This window comes from Plecotus auritus (genome assembly GCF_963455305.1).
Source record: "Plecotus auritus genome assembly, chromosome: 1".
Classification (NCBI taxonomy): Eukaryota; Metazoa; Chordata; class Mammalia; order Chiroptera; family Vespertilionidae; genus Plecotus; species Plecotus auritus.
Genome location: NC_137770.1, coordinates 224,824,349 through 224,845,422, shown reverse-complemented (window position 1 = coordinate 224,845,422; position 21,074 = coordinate 224,824,349). Strand labels below are relative to the sequence as shown.

At 43.9% G+C, this 21,074-nt stretch overlaps 1 protein-coding gene and 1 long non-coding RNA gene across 2 annotated transcripts in view; one reads left to right on the top strand and one right to left on the bottom strand.

The window, feature by feature from the left end:
• Positions 1-21,074, bottom strand: part of RELL1 (RELT like 1) — a 67,839-nt gene that overhangs the window by 37,145 nt on the left and 9,620 nt on the right. The window lies entirely within an intron of this gene.
• LOC308247123 lies at positions 15,936-18,898 on the top strand. Its single transcript, XR_013960457.1, has 3 exons — positions 15,936-16,580; positions 16,810-16,981; positions 17,046-18,898. It is a non-coding gene; the product is annotated as an uncharacterized lncRNA (long non-coding RNA).

The window sequence follows — 21,074 nt, the reverse complement described above, 5'->3', positions numbered from 1 at the left end:
CAGGGTGCCACCCTAGGACACAAAGGAAGGAGTTTCCAGAAGGAATGGGAAGTCGGCGAGGTCAGATGCTGCAAGAGAGAACTAAAATAAGAAGGAAATGTAAAATGGTGTAGCTGCTATGGAAAAAAAAGTATGGAGGTTCCTCAAAAATTAAAAATAGAACTACCATATGATCTAACAGTCCCATGTCTGGGTATTTATCCAAAAGAACTGAAATCAGGATCTTGAAGAGATATCTGTACTTCATTGCAGATTATGCACAATAGCCACACTATGGAAACAACTTAAATGCCCATCGGTTAGTAAATGGTTAAAGAAAATGGGTGTACACATGCCATCGAATCCTGGTCAGCCTTAAAAAAGAAAGAAGTCCTGTCACAGGTGACAACAGGATGAACTGGAGAACATTATGCTGAGTGAAGTACACCAGTCACAGGACACAGACTGCCTGATTCCGCTTACACAAGATACTAAAATAGTTAAACTTTTAGAAGCAGAGGATAGAACACTGGTTGCCAGGTACGGGGGAGAGGGGAAGTGGGAAGTTTTTGTTCCTGTGGGTATAAAGTGTCAGTTATGCAAGCGGAGTATGTTCTAAAGATCTGCTGTCAACATTGTCTATAGTTAACAGCACTGTGTATGCGCTTCAACATCTGTGAAGAGGGTAAATCTCATGTTAATGTTCTTACCACAACAAAAAGAAAAAGAACCTAAGAAGTATCTTTATAGACAGAGAATGTAGAACCAAGACAAATGAGGCCACACAGATGTTTCTAAGAACACGTGGGAAACCTTTAGTTCCTAATTTAGGAAGCAACTTAGAATTTTTTTTTTAAGTTTCTCCTTGCTGTGTTTTACTCCCTGTTTATCATTTCTTTGAAATAAACTTTAAAATCCTAACATAAATAAATACATACATACATAAAATGAATAAATACATTTTAAAAATAAAGTAGGAAGGAAAAAACAATGCGCGGGAGATCCTTGTGGCCTTGGAGGGAGCAATTTTTCAATAGACTTAAGGTAAGGCGGGATTCCCTGGGTTGACAAATAGAGACTGGACTCAGTTCACTCTTTCTAGGAGCCAAGTATGAGCAAGAGGGCTAGAGGAGGAGAAGGCATTTTGATTTGGAGCTTTGTTGTTATGGTTGTTTTTAAGTGGCTGAACCCAAGTATTTACACTGAGTGGCCAGATTATTATGATCTCTGAATGCATAATAATCTGGCCACTCAGTGTATATCCTATATAATAAAAGGCTAATATGTGAATTGTCCCCTCGACCAGGAGTTCGACCAGCAGGCAGGCTGGCCAACCGCCCATGTCCCCTCCCCCTGGCCAGACTGGCTGGACCCCACCCATGCACGAATTCATGCACCGGGCCTCTAATATATATGTGTCTGTGTGTGTGTGTATACACACACACACACACACACACACACACTGAGTGACCAGATTATTACACGTTCAGAGATCATAAAAATCTGGCCACTCAGTGTATATGCAGAAAGAGCAAATGGGAGAGTGAGAGGGAATAGAGAGTGATAACCTAGAAGAAGCCAGAAGGGATGATTTCCACATGAAGGAGACGGATTAAACATTTGAATAGGGGAAAAAAGACACTTGTTCCAGAAGCAGGGTGATGAGTTAGAGTCCAGTGTAGTGGGCATAAGGAAGTTGAGGGAGCAGGTGCCCAATACCCTCTATTTTCTCTTAACATATAATAAGAGATGGTGTCCGTTGCGAACTAGGGCAGTCAGGGCAGAAGAGGGCTTGTGGATTCAGTGAGGCTACCCAGAGAGACTGAAGGAATAGGAGAGGCCAGTGAAAAAAACTGTTCAAAGGCTCTGGGGCACAGCTGAACTTTGCACCCCAAATCTCCAATTGGGCTGACCCATGCAGGGAGAGCCATGGGGACTGGAAAGCCCAGGACAATAAAGGACTAAGCAGTCAGGAGCAGACAAAAGCAGGCTGAGCCAGAGTAAGGAAAGGAACAGTTTTGGGGGGGAAGGTTCCAGAAGGGAGGGAAGTTTGGTGCAGAGTTTATTACTCTTGTTACTATTAACAACAACTATCACGTGTATGGAGCATTCATGAGCCAGCACTATGCAAAGCACTGAATCTTCACCATAAACCTATGACACAGTTAGTGGTATGATCCTCACGTTACCGACGGAATAGGAGGCACAGAAAGGTAAAGCAAGCTTCCCAAGGACACACTCAGTAGCAGTGCCTGGATGCAAACCAGGCAGCCTGGGTCCTGCCTGCTGGTGCCCTGCTTCCTCTTCCTTCTCAAAGCCTGCGTGTCTGCATGGTGGCAAGAGAAAAATTCTGAGATGTCCTAAATTAAACTATAGCAGGAGGGTGGGAGGAAGTCAAGGGAAGTTAATCAACTACAATTAACAGAGCCATGGCTCAAACTAACAAAAGACTGGTCACATTCCTGAATGTATGTTGAACCTTTGAATCAACCTTCAGGCAGCTATTTCAGCTCTTATCTAAAACACACAAAGCACCAGATGCCATCACTCTTGCTTAGGCATGAACTTTCCAGATGTTGCCCACAACCGATCCAGAAGCATCAAATACTTCTTCCTTAGGGACTTAGTCACCTATCCCAGAACTTTCTCTGCTTCACCTCTCCCACCTACCTCTCACCCCCAATCTATAGCTAATGTAAATTCTTTCAAAACAACCTGCATCTTTCTTCCCCCAAAGAGGCCCGTCAACCCCAAGACGGTGGACATGTCTGTCCTCCATCTAGCCCAGCTGCTGGTGCTGTATGCCCCAGGACCTGGTTGTTTTTCTGGCTCAATAAACCCTTTCTTTCAGAATAACTTTCAGCCAGGAGGGTTTTTGTTTAACAATATGTAAAACAGGGCTTGTAACAGAGCACCATCCAACTACAAATGTCTGTTTAAGGTATATTTAAATTATTTTTTTCCAATAATATTTCAACATTTAGCTACTTTTCTGTTAAAATATTAAATACTCATTTGCTCTCATATTCTCCTTTCCCTTCACAGCTTCAATGATCCCCAAACTTCAAAACAATGGGCTCCAATTAGAACAGTAAGAAGTAGGGTATGTTCTGAAAATGTCCAACACCAGACTCCAAAGCAGTTTATGAGATGAACTGCAAAACTTTACTCTTTGTCCGCCTTCTCTGACCTCCCTTCCAACTCCCAACTCACAGCTCACCTGGGTCCCTTCAGCCTCTCCAAAAAGAAGCCCCACACCTCATCTCCAGGAGCCTCTGCATGTGACTCCCTTCCACAACATTACAAGGAAAAAAATGTCCAACAAAGACAGCATTTATCAAAATCCATGGGGCTTTCCTTGGCCCAGACAGGCTTATTTAATTACCTACACTAGCTTTAGTGTGTTTTGAGGACTCACTATATATGCATCGCATGTTTTGCCAAGATCCCATGGAGAAGGTCAGAAAAGAAGACGTGAAATAAAAAAGACTGAAGACTGCAAGAACTGAGGAAAAAGTATAAGGAATGGCTAAAAGTCATCCCCCCCAAACCAAAAGCCGTTTTCTAGCTTGTTTCCAAGTAATATTTGTATTTACAACTGATTCCAATGGCACTGCAAGCATGTCAAACTCAAGGCCAGAGGGCCGCATGCCTTGTTTAAATAAATGAGTTTGATATGCTTGGCAGTGTAACGGGTGAAAAATGCTTAGTCTCTCTGATTCTGTCTTCCCAGTAATTCTAGTCTGCATTTTTCCTGTGGCTTTCAGGCAAATGGCTCCACTAACATTAGAGGAATTCTGCTTGAGGCTTGAGTTTTTGGAAATATAGCCAGCCCCTTGCCAGAAGGTACCACTCCTGAGGAGGTAGGGGAAAATGTACAAAATAATGATTGTTTATTAAATATTTTCAGGAGCCTCAAGATCAGACTCAGATCAACAGGGGTCAATGGGCCGGAAACAAAGAGATTTAGAGATTGTGCACTCTTCCTTGGATCCCACTGGTACCCACATGTCTGTGGTCCTCAATCACCTCTTGCCCCTCCCATTCTCCTTTCCCTTCACATAAAAGAAGCCTGACTTCTGCACTCCCAAAAGACAGATGTGAGGAACCTCTTAAAGCCTCATCTTCTCAATTGGGAGCCTTCTCAATCAATAAACCTTTTCTTACTCCAAATACTAATGTTTTGAATATTGACCTTTTGGAGCATTGGGCACATGGACTTTGGGCCAGTAAAAAGAGGTGCTGAGATGAAATGGTGCAGAAATAGCATTCCTCAAAGCCAGTGGGCATCACTTGAGGGTTACTAAAATAATGGGGAAGACGATGGTAATAACCAGAGACTCCAGATAAGGAGACCTTGTGACTTCTCCCAAGCAGCTCTGTTCCAATCAAGGTCAAGAACATTTTGATGGTTCTGATAGCTATTCTTTCCCTTTTATCAGGAAAGGGGTTGCATTCCCAGAAGCTAGAGTTTCCCAGCAGAGTGACCCAGCAACTCTGTGATGGGAAAGGGGCTTGGTTAGTAAGTTGATAACCCACACCAAGCTTAGTTGGAAAAGAACTTTTAAACACACACACACACACACACACACACACACACACACTTTTCTCCCCCCACTTTTTTTCTTTAGTAAACATTCAAATCACAGTACCCAAGAGCAATCTATTTTTGGTCTAGATTACTGACTAACATCATTAGATATGCATTTCTCTAAATGTATTTTTCCTTATCCAGCTTTGCCACCTGCTACCTCCATGAACAAGTTACTTTATCTCTCTGGGCCTTGATTTGGTTAGCTGAACAATTATGAGCTAGTACTGATGTCCTCTGTGGTTCTCAAAATTCCAAAATTTCCCCCACTGTCTACAGCCCCATCCACAATTCACTCTGGGTTGATGCTACTGGAGAGAAAAACATAAGCCCACCCTTCCATGTCCACAAGTCAAGATCCAAAACTATCTAAAAATAAAATCATTTCCTAATAAAACTGTAATAAAGTGAAATGCTCAGTCTCTCTGACTCCTTGTGTGGGCTGGTGTTGTTCCCATGGCCTTCAGGCTAATGGTTCCTGCTGTAAACATATCAATCATTAGAGAAATTCTGCTTAGGGCTTCAGAGTTTTTATAAAACCAGCCCCTCCCATTTTCCCTTCCCTTGGCATAAAAGAAGCCTGAACTCTGTGCTTCCTTAAGGTGGATTAGAGGGACCATTAAGGTGCCCATCTTCTCAATTTGGCACCTTCTCTATCAATAAACCTTTTCTACTCCAGGCTCTGACATTTTCAGTTTTGGCATTTTCAAAGCATTAGGCATATATGGTCTTTTGACCGGTAACAAAACAAACCTGACAAACCCATTGGTAGCAAAGCCTATCCTGATGTAATGTGAGACTATTTACAACCTCTGTTCCACTGAGTTTACTGCATAAACATTTAATATATTTGCTTAGATCCCTCAGGGTCCAGCCTTGGGCAAACTACGGCCCACGGGCCGGATCCGGCTGTTCTATCCGGTTCTCTTGCTCTCCCCTCCGCTCCTTTACTTTGAATTTATATTAGTTCACACAAACACTCCATCCATGTTTTTGTTCCAGCCTTCCGGTCCAGTTTAAGAACCCATTGTGGCCCTCGAGTCAAAAAGTTTGCCCACCCCTGGTTTAGGCCATAGCCCCAATGGTTTCAGATGGTCACGACTATGAGGTGGGTATTTTAGAGAACAGGAAACAGACATTCAGGAGAGTAAATCATTTGCCCAAGGTCACACGGTTAACAGCTGGTAAGAACCTGGTTGAAAACTCAGGCAGATCATATTTCAGGACGGTGCTTACAACCAGATCAACTAGCTCCTGCAAAACAACCTCCTTTATTAAGTTAACTGGTTAAACACAGTTTAAATCAATTATCTACACTAACAAAAGAAGAGAAATCAATTAGCTACACTAAAAAAGAAGAGAAAGCAAATTCTGCAAAACAAAATTATCCCCAAATTATTCATATTTTTGGCTGCAGAGATAATCAGTCATGGAGCTTTAAAGATCATTCCCCACCGCACCAGTTATTAAGACACAGCATTTTCCCAGACAAATTTTCAAAGCTAAAAATGTATGGAGAACACAAATGGGAAAACAATGGAAGTCAGTATATAAATAAGTGCTAAATGTTGTAGTGAAACAAAACTTCAGGCAGTGGCCGACTTCCAAACACCTCCCAGATAAGCAGCTGCCACAGCCCCACCCTCCCCCACTCCGAAGCTGTGACAAGGCAGGGAGGGGACATCCAGACGTGACCTGCCTGCTCAGAGTCTACCCACCCATGACACAAAACCCCTCCCAATGCACACAGCCAGTTACCTTTATTTTGTCAAAGTCCTTGAAATGCTACCACAATCCAGGACCACAGAACTCTGATTCTGGATAGAAAGACCACTTTGGAAACAGATGGAGGCCTGGACAGCTTTCCCAGGAAAACACACATACATCAATAATGCCTGGCCTTGAACTCATGACTGACAGATGCATTTGGCTAAGACGCCCCTTGAAAAATGCAGCTGTTTGAGGTTTCTGCTAATACCTGTGTAAGCTAAGCTGCACCCTTGGGGGTGCCAAAATGGAGAGCTCGGGGCAGCAGGAGCACCCCAAGATCTGGAGACAGGCATTAAGAGTAAGGGAGGGAGTAAGTAGCCAAAGATTTCAAAATAATGCCTGTGCCCAAGACAGTTCCTTCCTCTCCCCGCACCACCGTACCTAGTAGCTAACTGTGCATTCAGATAGCTTTTGTTAGAACTAATACAACCAAATGCAATCAAGTAAACCTTGATTGGAGCCTGACTGAAAATTTTAAACAATAATAAAAAATTTAAACAGCTACAAAGGATATTTTGAGGACAATGGAGGAAACTGGATTAGACAGTATTAAAGAGGTGTTTATTTTCTTAGGGATAATAATGGTATTGAGGTTACGTACAGGAAGTCAATCCTACGAGATACATACTAGAGGGGGAAATGCTGCAACTTGATTTCAACTAGTTCAGCAGAAAAAGGAGGTAGGTAGACAGACAGACAAGTAGGGTAGAGAACTCAAATATGGCAAAATGTTGAATCTAAGTGGCTAGTATACAAGTACCCATTTTACTATTCTTTCAACTTTTCTGTAATAAATGTTCACAAAGTATTATTTTACCATTCTTTTTAAATACGCTTTGTGGGAGCCTAGTAATCATTTTTAATGGGAAAATGCATTTTAATTTCCAACCCAATTACTCAATAAAGCATGTTTGAAGCACAAGCCATGCTTAAGCTGTGGTTTCTCTCTCTGTTCCGTGGGAGTTGAGAAGGGAAGTAAAGAGTGTGATCCAGGAAAAAAAGGGACTTCAGATTAGGTTTCAAAAAAAAAAATTGAATTTGGGTGGACAGAAAGGAAACAAACATTCCTGACAGGCAGGAAATTGGAGAACAACTGGAACCACTCATGAACCCCAGAGAGCTACCGGAACAAAGGGCTGCAAGGAGGGTGATGTCAACATAAGGAAACAAAGCTACTTAAAAATAATGATGGAAACTACAAATAGTCACCACTGCAGGTTTTCATTTAAACCAGAGCGGGGGAAACAACCTGGCAGTCGGAGAAAGTTCCTAGCATTCTCTGCAACTGTCTCAGGTCCACCCTTTGAAATGATTGATTGATTGATTGATTGATTATATTTTTTTATTGATCTCAGAGAGGAAGGGAGAGATAGAAACATTAATGATGAGAAAGAATCATTGATGGAATCATTGAAGGCCTGCCAATCGAGCCCGAAAGCCGGGCATGTGCCCTGACTGAGAATCTGTGACCTCCTGCTTCATAGGTCGACACTCAACCATTGAGCCACACCGGCTAGACTGAAGTGATTTCTTAAGACCACAAAACTCCCTGACCAAACACAATTCCCCTAAGGGCACCAAAGGATTGCACATAGACACAACTACTACAGCCCCACAGCTGCTCCTTGGGAGGAGACAGATTAACTTTAGGATCCCCGTGTGGTGAGAAGCCAAGGATCTCAACTTCTGGGCTCTTCCTGAACCTCCCAGAGCACCTCAAACAATGGTTTCCATTCAGAAGACAACAGAAGGCTCATCTGACCTGGCCTCACCCCAGACCAGAGCACGGTCAGCTCACCAGTATCTGCCTGGGACACAGGCCAGGAAGCCACCAACCGGGCCTCTAAGGCAGAGAAGGCTGAGGAGCCCCTGGCAGACCCCACACAGGAAGACACATCACAGGGTGCTCAGAGAGGGGTGTCAGCCAGGGGCTGCAGGGACCAGGAGAGCTCAGGACCTCCCTGAATCCCCCCTATCCGCTTTTCCTGTCCTTCTACCCCTTCCCTTCCCTTGCCTCTCCTCCTTCTCTTGTTATTTTTGTGTTGTCCATTTGGAGAGTTTTAAAAAAGCTTTACTTACTGATGGCACTGTGTATCCAGCGGAGGGCCTGGGTGGCTGGAGGACAGAGTGGAGAGAGACTTGGTGGACCTTTCTGCACCTTGCAGAGTGTAAGTGGTGGCCATTCAAGAGGAAAATGGGATGTTTTAAAAGCCATTTGGCCTGGCCGGCTGGCTCAGTGGTTAAGCGTCAACCTAATTCCCAGTCAGGGCACATGCCTGGGTTTCAGGCTCAATCCTCAGTAGCCCATCAATGATTCTCTCTCATCATTGATGTTTCTATCTCTTTTTCTCACTCTCTCCCTTCCTCTCTGAAGTCAATAAAAATATATTTTTAAAATAAAATAAAGTCATTTGTTTGAAGTGACCATAAAGCAACAGAACTTCAGAAATCTAATGCTCACTTCAGATTCTTTTCAAAAGGTGGTGTGTTATGAAGAATGAGTTGCTACATTAAAACAATTGTAAGGCAGCATTTACCAGGTATTTGCAGTGTAGCAGGCACTGTTCTAGATGCTTCTTTACAATCTCATTTCATTTCTACAACATCGGTAAAGTAGGTCTTCTCACTACCTAATGCCAGATGTTGGGCGACATTTAACGCCGGTGGTCTTGATCCGGCATCTAGAAGGGTTCAGGAATCTGGAGTAGGGCTCTGTGTAGATTAAATAAGAGTCCAGAGACGAAAGATAATTTTGAAAGGCATTGGGGGTCAGAGGAGCCTAGCTGAAGAAAACCAAATTCTCCTTGTCTCAGGACCTCTTGCTTTTTATTAACACAAATTGTCCTAAGGCAGTGGTCGGCAAACTCATTAGTCAACAGAGCCAAATATCAACAGTACAACGACTGAAATTTCTTTTGAGAGCCAAATTTTTTAAACTTAAACTTTTTCTAACGCCACTTCTTCAAAATAGACTCGCCCAGGCCGTGGTATTTTGTGGAAGAGCCACACTCAAGAGGCCAAAGAGCAGCATGTGGCTCGCGAGCCGCAGTTTGCCAACCACGGTCCTAAGGCAAGGTGGAGATATACACTTCAAAGGGTAGGGTTTCTTACAGAAGCATTGTCAGAATGGGGAATTACCTCCGGCTGTTCAGGTGTTTGGCCAACAGGAGGCAAGAACATGTAGATTAAAATGCCCTGAGCTGTCTGGCAGCAAACAATCATCTTAATGCATCCTTTTCAGGTTTGGGAAAATGGCTTTAGCCATTCCCAACAGGTGACAACATATGTGACTCAGCCCTTGTTGAGTCCCCAAGTTCCATCAACCTTTCGATGAAACTCTTGCAATTATGACATGCTGGAATTGGCTTCCGGCAATTACCCCCATCCAAAGATGAGGAAAATGATGCACACAAGGTTCAATAACAAGCCCTAATGTGGAAGGTGGGACAGGATCTAACCCAGGCAACATGACCCCAGGCCTCACACTCTCAGTCACAGTGTCTGTGAGAGCAGAGGCAGCCTTCAATTCTACCTAGTGAGTGACACGTGCCTCACAGTAAACAGGGCATCACCAACTAACCACCGGGCTGGGCTGGAGCCTATGTCCACACCCACCCAGTGTAATGCCTTTAAACCCAAAAAAACCTGCCTCTCTTCATCTGCCTCAATCATACATATGACCCTATTATGTATGATAAACATTGGAATGTGCATGCATTTTTAATGTAAAAATCATCTGCATGAAAAATTATTAAAGTCAGCTAAAGCAAGATGAACTTTGTATTGACTTGATTTTGTTTTTTAAATCTCAGCAGCATAAAATTTCCCATTATTAACTGCATAAAGTAAAAGCTCACTCTAAAGAATAACTATATTTTACCCTTCCAAAACTTTTATGAAGGTAAAGGAAGATATTTTTCTACCTATGAAAAAAGCATCCCGTCCATATATGTGTTTGCACATTATTATTCACAAACTATTATACTTGGAAGCAATTCACTACTTGCCACAAACATAATTTGTACTAAACATGTTAATTACATGATATCTGAAAATCTTTCAGAAGGAAGGAAGAAAAAGGAAAGGAAGAGAAAGAAGGAAGAAAATCTTCAATCACACTCAGTAGATGTGCAGAGGCAGCCTTCAATTCTACCTAGTGAGTGACACGTGCCTCACAGTAAACAGAGACACCATATATATACATAAAAGCCTAATATGCTAATTGTCCCTCCAACTGTTTGACTGTTTGACCAGTCGCTATGACATGCTCTGACCACCAGGGAGCAGATGCTCTGACCGGTAGGTTAGCTTGCTGCTGGGGTCTGACAGATCAGGACTGGGCAAGATGGGCCAAACATGTCCTGGAGCCCCTCCCCCCCCACAGTCCCTTCCCAACCCCTATTGTGCACCGGTGGGGTCCTTCAGCCTGGCCTGCACCCTCTCACAATCCAGGACCCCTTGGGGGATGTCAGAGAGCCAGTTTCGACCCAATACCTGCAGGCCAGGCTGAGGGACCCCACCAGTGCACAAATCCGTGCACCGGGCCTCTAGTAAAAGATATAAAGTTCCCACCCAAATGCCACTTGATACTCTGACAGTCATTGTTTTGTCTGAAACCTCTAGTCCCAAGGAAGTAGTCAAGAGGGTGGATGAGATATTATTTTGCAAATAAATCAGTGGCCTAACACGACATCATTGAACAGAGAAACAAGCCAGGCGGAACCAAAACTCAGAGCCGCTGACATCTTTCCCACCCATCTCACTACAACACACATCACTCCGGCATTCTGTGGGCAACACTGATTTCGCAGGGAAATCCTCATTTATGTCAAACTCGCCTGCTTCCCCAGGTAGAGGTGTCTTTGGATCTCCAATCCCTATCACAGTTCCTGGAACACAGTGGGAGCACCTCAAACATCTGCTAACGGACCCTGTAGAAGCAGATCCCAACCTTCTGAAGGGCCCCTGGTAACTGATCAGGTGCCCACTCTCACTGTAACTTAGTAAGCAGTTTTAAGGTACTATTTGGTGGGACAGAATGTCGAATGTACTTATACCCCCAAATGCCAACAGTTTTTAAAAACACAAATTCTTTTGAAAGCAGAACTGATACATCCCATAGCTTTACACCCTTGTTGGGTAAAGCCCGTTCCGAAAGATCTAACTATACCAGGAAGCCCTGTGCTCATCGAAATCAACAGAAGGCTCAGTTAGCAAAGATTCATAAGAAGACCACAAATAGCAGCACATTCCTAAGACCAGCTTTGGGGATTGGCCCTCTGCTGGATTTTTGGGGAACACCATCACATTCCAAACAGTGCTAAAGGAGCCGAGCTGACACACCCTCACCAAACGCTCTGCCCTCTTTCCACGGGGTCGTGATCCCTAACTGATCTCTTCGTGCACATTCCTCAAGCGAGGCCAAGCAGGGAGTAGGTTAGAAATTATTTAAACTATGGGAGGAAGCTAAGCGGCAAGTAAAACCACCAAATGGGAAGAGAACAGGCCCAGATGGCCTGTTTCAGGCAGAAACAACAAGACCAGATTTAGGGGGTTCCCTTAGTGACTCCCCTGGAGCATCTCAGAGAGAGAGAGAGAGCTGGCGCAGAGGACTCAGCCTCAGGGAGCTAGGTTCCTGGTTTCTGGGTACAACCTGCCCCTGCAGGGCCAGAGTCCAGCCAACTAATTTCCACAAGGCAGGAAGAAACACAAGCCCCACATGGGATAACAACAGGGATAACAAGAGCTGGTTGGGGCTCAGCAAGGCCTTCAAAGAGGAAGATGGCCCAGCACTGGCAGAAAGGGTTTGCCCTGCCTACATCCAAGGCCTCTGGGACATGAAACTACTCTACCACCAACTGCTAATGGCAGCGAATTTGCACTGAATGCTTATTTATGTGCCTGGCACTTTTTACTGGAGACATTAAAGAACAGACTATTGAAGCCAAGGTGGCTCATCTGGGGAACGGCCAGCATTTGAACCCAGGTCTGTTGCCATCAGGGCCCAAGCTCTGAGCCCAAGCTGTGCCCCAGAAAGAAAGGAGGCCAGAGCGGAAGCCAGCTTTCTCTTGGCTGCACTATGTTCATTCAACTTGGTTGCTAGCTGTGAGACCCCAGGCAAGTCAATTAACTACCCTGTGCCGCAGTGTCCTCATCTCTAAAATGAAGATAAGAACGGAATTGTTTCTGAGTCTTAAGAGAGATGAACTTGGGTTTGCCTGAGTGCCTAGCACGGTCAGTGCTCAATAAAAGTTAGCTACCGTTGCCATGATGATTGCTATCAGTGCTAATAACTGTAAACACGGCTATCCTCACCAAGCTTACAGCTCAGCTGATGCCCAACCAACAGGCAGGCAGGAAAGGACGGTGAGCCACGTGAGCCAGACTGAGGAGGCAGTGGTGCATGTTGGGACAGAAACTACGTAAGCCTGGAGGTGAGGGGGCAGCTGTCACACCATGCTCCTCGGCCACCAGGCAGCAGCTCCCACACTGTCACCAGCCCCGCCATTTCTTTTTCTTCCACGAACAGGAAGTGGATACCGATTAAACAGAACACAGCAGAAGTCCTAAACACGGGTTTTCCCGTTAGTCACAGGTGATGTCAGGCATGTGGCCTGCCTTCTGGGAATATGGGAACAGAAAAACAAAGATAAGTAAATGTTCTGTCACGAGAAGTCCTCTGATGTGAAGTCTCCACTAATGCTGTTAGATAGAGAAAGAGCAAAGCAAAAGAGGGATTAGGACAGAAAATAAAGATCACTTCAGAAAAGGCAAGCAAAGGAAAGATTGAACAGAATTAGGAAAACCCTGGACATAGAAAATTTGATTTTAAAGGGAAGAAATAAACGTGAAAGTGACTAGCATTAAACTCAGTAAGAACTCTCGAAAACCAGTAGCAAGAAAAAAACTATTAACAATCGTCACACATTGGTGAGCACATTGTACAGTAAGTTACTATCCAAAGTACTTTACAGGTATGAACTCATTTAACCCTTACAATAACCCTATGGGGTAGGCACTATTATTTGCAATCCCATTTTACAGATATGAAAACTAAAGCACAGAGAGATGAGTAACCTGCATCAGGTCACACAGTTAGCAAGTAGAAGAGGTGAGATTTTAATCCAGGCAGCCTGGCTGCAAAGCTCATACTCTGTGCTCTATTATCCCTAAAGTGTGAGAATTAACAGTTTTGATATTCACTAAAGTTCCATGAAATGGATTTACCCATAGCTCATCTCTAGTTGAGTTAGAGTCTTGAGTAGAAATTCAGTAAATAAATCTAGAATGACAGAATGGTTTATCCTAGTGAGTCAATTATTGGGAAAGGAAGGTGTATGGAAGTTATATTCTCTCCAAGTCAATTTATCTATTTGTTTTTTGCATCAACTACAAATTTCAAAAAATAAAATAAAATCCTGCTACCATTTATAAAAAGCAAAATCAAAAGACCATCCTAATTTACATTTAACACTGTTGAAATTGTTCATTTCTTCTTGGAAACCCTAAACTTCTCTTTGACTTTTACAACAAAAATAATTTTTATGAAAGAATCAGATTTGCCATATATAGTTACCTTTGTCCTAAACAATCTCACTTGTTAATGAAAAATGTTAAGTGAACAAATATGAAACAGTAGTTTGAGTTATTTTGTTGGAGGAAAAGATGCCAAAATGTTCACACTAGTTATCTCTGAGTGGTAAGATTATAAATTACAGGTCAACATAATAGTAAAATTAATGCTATAGAGGTAAACCAGAATACCAGAAACCCCTCAGTAAGGAGACTACCTATATGTGCATTCCATAATATTTACATACAAGGTATTTCCACTGACTAGAGACAGAGACAATGCTATGAAACCTTTGGTCTACACCATAGAAGATAAGGGTCAAAGAAAAACACAATAGTATAATTTCTACTTTATTACACTATAAAACACAATGTAAATACATAAACAACAAAGCACTGACTTGATAATTTTTCTTTCCCACTATATTTTTTTAATGCCTTTGAGTCTTTAAGCAGTAAACCAATGCATAATTTCAAATACCTTATTTCAGGTACATTTTAATGTTATGAGTTGTTGTTTTTTCCCAATAAAAATTGACTGTTCCATTTTTCCAACAACCAATTCTCCATCACCAACTGGGTGTCCTACAGTTCAGTTCAATTCTGACACTAACTACCTATACAAACCCCACAGGTTGAAGGACTCAGTGCCCTAAGACTAGCCTACTTCAGACGCCAGCTGCAGGTCCCAGGCTAACCAACAGAAATTCAGAGCTTCCCACATTCTCCCTTAGGTTCCACACTTCACTATAATGACTCACAGAACTCAGCAAAGTGCTATACTTAGAACTGCTGCTTTATTATAAAAAAAAATACAATTAAGGAGAGGCCTTATAAGGCAAAGTAATGGGACGGGGCACCAAGCTTCCACTCTCTCTCCAGACACGCCACCCTCCCAGCACCCTCCTCACCAATCTAGAAACTCCTTTTACCTCGTTTCAGTTTTTATGGAAGTGTCATTATTATAGGCATGACTGTCACTGGACATTGGTGATTAACCTAATCTCCAGCCCCTCTCCCTTTCCCAAATGCCAAGGGCTGCAAGTTCTAACCCTCTAATCCTGTAGTTGGTTCCTCCAGCAACCAGCCCCATCCTGAAGCTTCCTGAAGGCCCACCAAGAGTCAACCATTAGCATGAACTCAGCTATGGTCTAAAAGGGCTCATCCTATATAATAAAAGGGTAATATGCAAATCGACTGAACCAGTCGCTATGATGTGCACTGACCACCAGGGGGCAGATGCTCAATGCAGGAGCTGCCCCCTGGTGGTCAGTGTGCTCCCACAGGGGGAGTGCTGCTCAGCCAGAAGCCAGGCTGACAGCTGGCCAGTGCAGCAGCGGTGGTGGGAGCCTCTGCGGGGCAGCAGCAGCAGCAGCAGCGCTAAGGATGTCTGACTGATGGCTTAATCATCCCCCCAGGGCTCCCAGACTGTGAAAGGGTGCAGGCCAGGCTGAGGGACCCCTCCCCCGACGAGTGCATGAATGTCATGCACTGGGCCTCTAGTTATAAATAATATATACTCCTATCATTCGGGAAATTCCAAGGGTTTTAGGAGTTCTGCTCCAGGAAGCAAGGACAAAGATTGAATACATACATTTATTATACCAACACTGCCCTTATGGATGAAAAAGAGAGGGATTCTATGAAAAGTAACCTCTAGGTCAGGGGTGGGCAAACTTTTTGACTCGAGGGCCACAATGGGTTCTTAAACTGGACCGGAGGGCCGGAACAAAAGCATGGATGGAGTGTTTGTGTGAACTAATATAAATTCAAAGTAAAGGAGCGGAGGGGAGAGCAAGTGAACCCTCCGCTCTTTGGGCTCCGGGGGCCGGATAGAACAGCCGAACGGGCCGGATCCGGCCCGCGGGCCGTAGTTTGCCCACGGCTGCTCTAGGGTGAGCTGATCACAAATTCCTAACTGGGAAGGTCATGGTGAGTAGTTATGCTCCAGGTCTGTAACTTTTTTTAGTGAAAGGTTTTAAGCCAGCCCTGTTCATCATTCTTTTTTTAAAATTTTTTTCTTAAATATATTTTTATTGATTTTAGAGAGGAAGGGAGAAGGAGAGAGAGAGGTAGAAACATCAATGATGAGAGAGAATCATTGATCGGCTGCCTCCTGCACGCCCCCCACTGGGGATCGAGCCCGTAACCTGGGCATGTGCCCTGACTGGGAATCTAACTGTGGCCTCCTGGTTCATGGGTCCATGCTCAACCACTGAGCAACACCAGCCAGACCAGTTCATCATTCTTGTGCACCTAGGTTAATGTATCTTTGAAATACCAGAAGTAATACCTCTTGAAGGGGGTATTATCCCTCAAAAGAACACATAATTTTGTTAAACATCCTGTAATCCAATTCCCACATTGACATGTGTTCCCTCCTTGATTTCAAATGCATAAAAGGAACTGCAAAACTGTTATTCCACAAGAGCATTTGAGATCTTGTTCCCTGGCACAGTCCTCAGTTTGGCTCAAATAAACTCATAAAAATTCTCTATGCTTCTTACACTGACATCCTCCTCGCCAGGAGAGAAAAGAACTTAAACAGAGATAAGGCTAAGATGGAAATGCACAACAGACCTCTAAAAACAAATGTTTTTTAGCACAGAATTCAGGAATCAAGTTGATTTGTATAATTTCAGAGGCCTCTATCCTATCTAATAAAAGAGTAATATGGCCAGAACCGGTTTGGCTCAGTGGATAGAGTGTCAGCCTGCGGACTGAAGGGTCCCGGGTTCGATTCCGGTCAAGGGCATGTAACTTGGTTGCGGGCACATCCCCAGTGGGAGGTGTGCAGGAGGCAGCTGATCGATGTTTCTCTCTCATCGATGTTTCTGACTATCCCTCTTCCTTCCTCTCTGTAAAAAATCAATAAAATATATTTTAAAAAAAAAAAGAGTAATATGCATATTGACCATCACTCCAACACACAAGATGGCTGCTCCCATGTGGACACAAGATGGCCACAAGATGGCCAGCAGGGGAGGGCAGTTGGGAGGGACCACGTCTACAAGGGAGGGCAGTTGTGGGCGATCAGGCCAGCAGGGGAGGGCAGTTGGGAGGAACCAGGCCTACAAGGGAGGGCAGTTGGGGGTGATCAAGCCTGCAGGGGAGGGCAGTTAGGGGTGACCAGGCTGGCAGAGGAGGGAAGTTGGGGGTGACTGGGCCTGCAGGGAAGGGCAGTTCGGGGGGACCCAGGCCTGCAGGGGAGGGCAGTTAGGGGTGACCAGGACTGCAGGGGAGGGCAGTTAGGGGTGACCAGGCCTGCAGAGGAGGGCAGTTAGGGGAAATCAGGCTGGCAAGGGAGCAGTTAGGGGATGATCAGGCTGACAGGCAGGCAGTTAGGGGCAAACAGGAAGGCAGGCAGGCGAGCAGTTGGGAGCCAGCAGTCCTGAATTGTGAGAGGGATCCCAGACTGGAGAGGGTGCAGGCTGGGCTAAGGGACACACACCCCCGTGCACGAATTTCGTGCACCGGGCCTCTAGTTATATTATATAGGTATTATATTAAACCTATATACTTATACAGGTCATATTTGCATTATTTACAAAGGGTTATATTATTTGTTAGATCCTTCAAACTCTGAAGTGTATAAAAAACAGATCTTATCTCCTCTTCTCTCTCCTCCTCTTCCTCTCCCCGCCCCCAGGAAAAAATAGGAACAGTACCTCAACTGCCTTGCTGAAATTATGCGACCATGGCTCAAATAAACTCATAAAAATTTTGAGCTTTTTCCATCACATCACAAAGCCTGAGGACCTCTTCTGCTGCCCCCCACCCTCCACTCCACCCCACCCCATCCTCAGCCCCCAGACCCCTACAGTGAAGTGCATAGTTTCAGGAGCTTCCCAGCCTAGCCTCCGCCTCCGCTCTGCAGTCTATACCAGGGCTGCACTGACGTTACCTTTCCTACCTCCACACCTTTGCACAGGCTATTCCCTTTCCCTACACTCCCTTCAAGGTCCATTTAAAATGCCAAGTTTTAGCCTAGTAAGGCTTTTCCATCCCTCTTATCAGAAGGAAAGTGTCTCCTCTGTGACCCCACGCAGCACCTTGTCTGTAGTTCTCGGGTTACACCAAACGCATTCTCCCTTAGCCCACAATGTATTCATGGTTTATCTTCCCTTCTCAATCCAAGTTTGTGTAGGACAGAAGCCAAGTTTGTTCTTCATTGTACATACCTACACAACACCCAACAGTGACTCAAATAAGGCCCTCATTTTAAAATGAATCACATACACACTGTGTGTAAGAAATATCTATTAGTTTTTATCTGCAAAGACTATTAAGACACCAACTTGGCAATCATGCATGGGAGATGAGTTTTACTTCAGCACTCGTGGCTCTCTCACCTAGCTTTAGGCAATGTCCACGGCCTCTTTTTTGCTATCAGTGGTTGCTTTGTGCTTTGCCTTTAATAGAGGGGGCGGAGGATGGAAAGAATTAAGGAAGGAGCAAAAGTATTCAGGCCACACAAAGCATATAGCACAAACACGCAAAGAAAAGCGAAAGAATGCCTGTTCAATAGCCATCTGCCACTTCACCAATGCCAGGAAATTCCGGCTGCTGTTTTTTATAATGTGAATAATTCACATGATTGTGTTGGAGACTTCCAGCTATGAAGAGCTGTTAGAGCATTTGAAAATTGTTAGAGTTATATTGTGAGACAGAAAGCCCAGTGAATTCTTCAAAGCTCCACCCCTGACAGGAGTCTCAGAAAATCACATTCTGTTTGTATATAAATAAGCATGAGGAAGAAAGGCTGGGCATGTTATGGATACTGAAAAGAATTTGTTTGTTTTTAACCTTATCTATTACATAACATTTCATATACAAGTTTCTTTATAAGTCTTCACTTGGCTCAACTCACCTGGCCAGTCAAGAAGAATAATAGCATAAACTGCCTTATTTGTGTCTTTTCAGAAAACTGAAAAGGGTTTTCTCTTAATATCTAACTCATGCCAAAATTGTATAAAAATCATTCATAAACCTAATGACCTGTAAATTGACTTACTTCCTTCAAATATTTACTCGAAAAGCAAATAAACAATTCTTGAAGAATTCCTTGGATAACTGCCCATTTTTTACTAAAAACAAAATCTACATTCAATTTATAAGATGCCTTGGTGTTCTCTTTAAGTAGATGGACCTACAATAAAAAAGTAAAATAAGTAGATAAATAGAAAACCTTCCTTTTACCAGCGGTGCTGAGCACGGAGCACATGCAATTGCACATAACACACAGAACATTTGTGAACATGAACATACATCTAGCTTTGGCTTCCCCTCATCTGTGACTTGAGGGAGACATTTCACTTCTCTTCGTCTTGGCTACTCGGTCTCGGCTTCCTCATCTCTGCAACACAGAGAATATGGCAATCTGTCCTTGTTGAGGTTGCAAGACGTAAATCTGATCTGTGCTTGTCTTCTATGTGCCGCTGCCTCAAGGAGCTCTAGTTAGAGCAAACAGTGGAAACAGCTGCATATAATTTTCTATTAAATAACATGGAATGGATGCAACATGTATTCATGGACTCCAAGGAGATAACATCAGTGCGACGACCTAGGAAAGGTTTTCTGGAAGTATCACCCTTTCTTTTTTTTTAATATATTTTTATTTCAGAGAGGAAGGGAGAGGGAGAGATAGAAACATCAATGATGAGAGAGAACCATTGATCAGTTGCCTCCTGCACACCCCCTACTGGCGATCAAGCCCACAATCCAGGCATGTGCCCTTAGCCAGAATCAAACCCGGGACTCTTCAGACCACAGGCTGACGCGCTATCCACTGAGCAAAACTAGCTAGGGCTGGATGTGTTACCCTTGATCTCAGTTTGCAGGATGGATGGAGGACAGGATATGCACAGCCCACAAGGAGGGGTGGGATTCCAGGTTAAAAGAAACACAACCCACTCTTTCTTTCACCTCTAATCACTCTCACTCACATTTGATCCTTAGGCAGCATCACTTGGGAATGTGCTAGAAAAATTCTCCAGTCCCTTCCCAGACTAATGGGGTGGGGCCCAGCCACCTGGGTTTTGACAGCCCTCTAGTTCATTCGGATACACGCTCAAGTCTAGGAACCACTGCTATAGCTTTGCTTGCTCTCACCTCCTCTCTTCCATGACCTCTAGTTACCTTCACCTGGCTACCATTGACATTTTTACAAGTTTAAACTTCATTTCCTCCAGAAAGTCTTGCTCAGCCTTTACTGGACTCTCACCCCACCCCCAGCCGCAGGTTAGATACTCTGGCTCTGGGCCATAGTTTCCTTATGGAGATGCCAACGTACTTTATCATGATTGCTTGTTTAATTGTCTTCCCTGATAACCTGTTACAACTCCATAAAAGCATAGTCTGAGTCTATTTCATTCACATCCCTTTTCCCCAGGGCCTGCACACACACACACACACACACACACACACACACACACCGTTAGGCAGTTTAATAATATTTGCTGAATTAATAAAGAAATCAGAAACTTAACCCATGAAACAAAGGTATAAAGGGAAGGTATAAAATATGAAATATGATAGATATACAATTAATAGATACATTTGAAGTACTGGTTGTAGAAACACAACTGAATTTAGTCTGTCTTTGAAAAGAGCTTCATGAATGAATTTAGGTTTTGAAAACCTTTGTACTGACTCCAAACGTATCAACGTCACACCATACTCACCTGATAAAAGCTGTACCTGCTTACTTTTTATTGTCATTTCTTTTTATCTCCATGGCCTCTAGGCTGGCTGACCACCAATTCGGGAAGTGAGCAGGAGCAGAGACTACAGCTAAGATTTGTGGGAAAGCCTGTTTGCTTTATTATAATGAAAAAGCCTCGACAGAGTCAGAATGTAGTAGGCAGTTAGACATGAGCAGAGCAAGGACGATGGGCCAGGTACAGAAGGTCATCAGGGCAGAAAGCTCCGGGTGCCCAGCAACGGGCAAAACTTCAAAAACAAGGCTCCCACCCCCAGGGTGACCTTTCCTCGCCAGCATATCTCTGGTCCCGCAGTTTGGACCCCCTGACCTTTCATATAGTGATCATGCAGTCTGGACCCTCCCCTGACCTTTCCTCCCCTGGCATGTTGCTAGTCATGAAGGTCAGACCCCTTTAGAGGGAGTACAAACAAGGGAGGCAGAGAATAACCCTGAAGCATT